The following is a 6,007-nucleotide window of genomic DNA, read 5'->3' on the forward strand; positions in this document are numbered from 1 at the left end:
TTTTATATTTTTTTATATGATTTCAAAAACCCAAGTAGAATCAGGTGAGCGATACAGGCTCTTGAGAGCCTCTAGTTTTTTCTACATTTAAAATTAATAATAATGAAAATATGGTTTAATTTGATTGGACGGATGAAATTCAGACTGTCAACCATCGTAGGTGTTAATTTTATAATCAAAATATAAATTCTATGCAAAGCAATTTTTTTTACAAAGAAACTTTGAAAATTGATAGCATTCACTGGGAAAAATTATGTCATGAATGATTTTTACTGAATTACCTTTTGGAGTATTGTATGTAATTTGAATAGGTCCAACCCTTGTTCATTGTTGTTTCACTTATTTCTTGGATATTAATTTTCCAGCACCAGTTGGTATAATTACATTTTAATAACATGTATACTTTAATGAAAGGAATAATGTGTAAACTTTAATGAAAGGAATAATGTGTAAAATGAGATACATATATATACAGATTTTTTTCTCTGGATTTTTACAGTTGTAAATTTTATGCACTTTAATGTATATGTAATTAGATTAAAGAAATCTTTGTATAGATTATTTTTTTGTGTGATTTTATACCACAAAAAAGGATAACTGGTTTATTTTTTTAATATCTTTTTTGTTCTTATTTTTGTGTCATTGTATATACAATTTGTAGTTTACTAGCAAAATAGCTTAATCTATCTTCTTAAGTTAAAAAAAGATGATTGAAAAAATAAGAATACAAATTTGATTCATACAGATTTGAAATTTGTACAAAAATGACCTATTCATGCAAACTTTGGAATTTTTTTTACTTGGAGATTTTTATTTGTGCGTAGAAGCTTTCCTAATCTGTTCTTTGATTACAGTGTTCCCTTGTCCAAAACTAAAGCTGGTATAATTAATGATTTTGGCAATTCTGCCCATCATGTTTTTAGATAAAGGCTTAGAATAGGATATAGTTATTATCTCCCCTTCTAACTGATTGATATGTATTATCTCACCTGTTAACTGATTGTTACGTCTGCTCTTTCAACCATCTACACTTTATAGATTTAGGATACCAGTTTTACAATGATTTTTTAAAGCTTTTTGATTGAAAGGTATTATGGTTTGTTGGATTGGTTGCACAAATGTTCAATGTTATTAATCATGTTAATCTCTATGAATTTGATTAAATTGAGACTTGATTCAAATGTGGAACAATAGTTTTGTACAATTAATTTACAAATCTTAATAATTATTTCTTAAGTTTGTTGATTAATTATAGTTTATATTTGGTCTAAAATTTCTTAAGTTCAAATATACAAAGTGTGCTGAAAGTTCGATACTTTTTACAATAAAACTAAAGAATGCAATGAGCAAACATTACATATAGATATGCGTGTATCACAAATTATGGCTGATTAAAATTTTTGACCAGAATCTTAATATTCAGTAAAAGAATTATTACCATGAATTGAAAACTTACAAGACATTACCAATAAAAAGGATGAATATTTGTAAGTTATATTTTATTTAGTTTATAATTGTGTCTTTGCATCAATGTTTTACAGAAAATGTATCAACATGATCAATGTATGTTTTGTATATAATTTTGATGTGTATTTAACATACTGTAAATTTCATGTCAGATGAAACAAACATGTCCTTATTTGGGCCTTAATTGTTCCTTGTATAATGAAGCTGTAATGTATTGCTGTTTTTTATGTGCACATTTGTTTGGTTTAATGAGTGAATGGTTTGTTGGAAACAAAATATTTTGTTAAATGCGAAAGTTATCATCATAATCTTGTCAAATTATACATTTGCCTACATGTACATGTATCAAATATAAATACTGAATGAATGTTTTATAAAAAGTATGATCCCAATTATCATATTTGCATGTCAATTATAAACAATTATTTAGAGTAAAGGAGTACTTAAAAACAGGTGATATCTATGTAGGCCGTTCTTCATGCATTTTATTTATAACAAATGATCTCTTTTGACCATTAAGTGTTCAGATATTGTGGATTCTGTTTTATTGTCAGGTTACCATTTTTGGCGTGATTTTTTTAACGGTAAGATTCACTGATACACAAGTTTTCTTTTTCTTACGAACTGAATTGAAAGTTTGTTTGAATTGTAAAATCATGAAAGTGTGTGAAGTATTCATAGTGACAAAAAGATAAATTTCGCAATCCACAAAAAAATGGTAGCCATGATAATAAACGAATCCACAGTAGATATGAATTTTGCTTATTATTGAAGTAAATTAAAATTGTACAAGACTTTTACTTATTATGTAAGTAATTAAAAATATATAGAACAGTACTTATTACTTAAGTAAATCTAAATGATACATGTTATATGGAATTTGACTCAACTTTTAAGTTATCTAAAATTGTATTTAAAAATGTGTATACATGAGGATGTGTTTGAAAATCATTGAAATGCATCATGGCATTCTAAAAAACAAATTTATTCAGAGCTTTACATATTCTTTAAATTAATTTAAATGATATGAGACTAAACCATTTTATAATATATATATAGAACAGTTAAGAGTGAAATTATCTCCCTTTCTGATTTGATAATGATTTTTTTTTGCTATAGGAAAAACTTTGAGTTATTTGTAGCTTGACCCTCACTAATTCAGGTCAATCTTGTTTAAAATTAAGTTATCCCATGAAGAATTTTTAAATGATTATTCTGACGTGTTGATGACTGGAAGAAAATTATTCTGTAAAAGACGGTGAAAATGATTATTCTGTTCTACAAAATGCAGGACATTGCAAGAAGTACTTGTGTTCAAAAATGTGAATTTTCACCCAGATTTAAATAATGACCCTGTAACACACCCCTCCCTCAGAAAATCTAATTGCAATTCCTTGAAGTTTAACAATGATAAAAACTAATATTTTATAGTTTACGCGAATATCAGAAATGTTAGTGTATCCCCATTCTGTCAGAATATAGTGCTGATTGCTACGTGTAGTGAGTTTTTTTTATTTGAAAGGCTGTTGTTTGGAATCATTTATTTAAATGTGAATTATACAATATATGATTTTAAATTAAAACATGCAAAGAATAATGGAAAAATGATTATATTTTGGTTCATAAATTAATTAAACTTTTTTACACAATTTTTTTTTGTAATCATTTACCCATGAATGTGTGAGTGAGTTTTCCCCCTTTTTTATCTTGACTTTTGCATTTTCATATCGTCTCAGTGCATATTATAACATTCATGTACATAGATTGAATGCTCAACTTTTATTATATGTTAAAGTCAGACAAGTGGGGGGAGCTTAACAGGAGATGCCATTTTTCTTAAGCTCAGCCCAATCATATCATGAAAGCTGTTTTACAGGTTAATCAACCTAACTATGTATTTTGTCCTTATTGAAATTTTCATTACATTACAAAAGTGGACCATATTGAAATGTGAAGATATTGAATGCATGTTGATCGAATAAATAGAAAATAGAATATTTGTTAGTTTATTTTATTTCTTTTCAACAAATAAGGATCTTGCGTTATTTAATCCAAACTTTTGTTTTCACTTTACTTTTGAAAATTGAAATCAGGAGATATGATATGATTGCCAATGAGACAACTATCCACCAGAATTCAAATGATATAGATGTATGCCATCAAGTGTAATACTTGTGACTAAATGTTTAACACTGATTGTAATGATATACATGCTATACTTCTCACTACAATTAACACTGATTCATTGTGATATAGATGTCATTTTGGTCTCTTGTGGAGATTTGTCTCATTGACAATCATACCACATCTTCTTTTTTTATATATAAAACTTGCCACTGGATGCTAACCACCCATCATGATAAACATGATATACTTTTCACTGGACGATTTACACTGATCTATCATGATATACATGTAAAATGTGTGACTGGACACTTGCCGTGATTAACATGTAATACTTGCCACTAGACAATTTACACTTATCCATTGTGATATACATGTAATACTTGTCACTGGATAATTTACTCTAATTTGCCATGATAAACATGTAGTGCTTGCCACTGGACAATTTACACTTATCCATCATTATAACATGTAATGCTTCAGGCTTGTCACTTGACAATTAACACTAATTTGCAGTGAAATACATGAAATTCTTGTCACTGGTTAATTAACATTGATTTATGTGATACATGTATTCATAAAATATTTATCATTGGACAATTAAAACTGATTTGTAATGTTATACATGTAATACTTGTCACTGAATGATTAACACTAATTCTTCGCGATATACATGTTATATTTGCCACTTGAAGCTTAATCACTTATCCCTGGTCGGCATTGAAAAATGTGCAATAATTCAAACAGCATTATTTATTACATTGGAATTTATGAAAAACAAATATGACAGACATGAGCAAACGACTGATTAACAAGCTCCTTACTTGGGAAAGAATGTGCAAATGTAGCTGGATTAAAACTGTATGTGAATGTTCAACATATTTGTGGCTGATGGAATTATGTCCTTTAAAAATTACAAAATACTCCCATTTTAGTCGGTGACTAATGTTCTTTTTTCAATGTTTTTTAGGCTCAAAATATTCTTGATTTTAAAATGTACATCGGCCCTCATTGCATACAGGTAAAAAGAGCATCTCAAAATATAGGATGCTAATCATAAGGCATTGCTACAAAAAAAACTGCATTAGAATGCAATGTATTGTTATCCTGTTGTAAATCTTCATTCATCCAAACTATCTGATCTTGTTTACATCCTTGTTAATGGTTCAATGCCCGGATGGTACTACAAACAAAACAAATAAAATAGGACTTTATTTTAAACTTCTGGTCAACTTGTAGCCGAAATATGAATCTGAGTAGGATTAAATATAATCCTCAGACTTATCTTCAGTAATTGCATATTGAAAATCCGGATTAGTGTATGGTCTAGTACTAACCAGGTTAATATTCATATCACATATTCTGATGTGTATGTAGTATTTACTACTGTACATTTTTAAAACAGTATTCCTGTCTGCCTGATGTACATAAACTAACCAGACACGTGTTTCATCTACAAAGGACTCGTAAAGTTATACTTGTCACTGGACGTTTTACACCAATTCATCGTAAAGATATACATAATATACATGCCACTGTACGCTTAACTTTGGTCCATCATCATTATATACATGTGACACATGCCTCTGAACATGTTACGCTAATTCATCGTCATGATATAAATGTAATACTTGCCACTAGACGCATAACAACAAGTCTGTATCATGATATATATGTAATAATAGTTAAAACACTAATTATGTTTTCAGATTTAATACATAAGACGCTTGCCTCTGAACGTGTTACGCTAATTCATCCACATGATATAAATGTAATACTAGACGCTGGACATTAAACACTAATTCTGTATCGTGATATATATGTAATACTAGACACTGAACGTTTGACACTCCTCTGTTTTCATGATACACATGTAACACTTGCCTTTGAATATGTTACAGACTTCAGATGATGTCTGCTCTAAGTATAAAAGAGAATATGTGGTATGATAGCCAATGAGACAACTGTCCACAAGAGACCAAAATGACACAGACATAAACAACTATATGTCACCGTACGGCCTTCAACAATGAGCAAAGCTAAGGAAGGATTGTTGTCGCTTTGACACATTCCCCATTTCCATTCTCAATTTACACTAATTCTTTGTCATGTTATATATGTTATACTTGCCATTGAAATTTTAACACTAATCCATCATTACGATATATCATAATACTTGCCATTGGACGTGAAGCACAAATTCATCACCATGATATGTATGTTATTGTTATACTTGCTCCTGGACATAGAACACATATTCATCTTCATAATAGACATGTTATACTTGTCACTGGACGTATAACTCTGATTCATCATCACATTATACTTGCCACTGGACATATAACACTTATTCATCTTCATAAAAGACATGTTATACTTGCCACTGGACGTATAACACTGATTCATCATCATGTTA

Source organism: Mytilus trossulus, chromosome 8 (genome assembly GCF_036588685.1).
Source record: "Mytilus trossulus isolate FHL-02 chromosome 8, PNRI_Mtr1.1.1.hap1, whole genome shotgun sequence".
In the NCBI taxonomy this organism is placed as follows: domain Eukaryota; kingdom Metazoa; phylum Mollusca; class Bivalvia; order Mytilida; family Mytilidae; genus Mytilus; species Mytilus trossulus.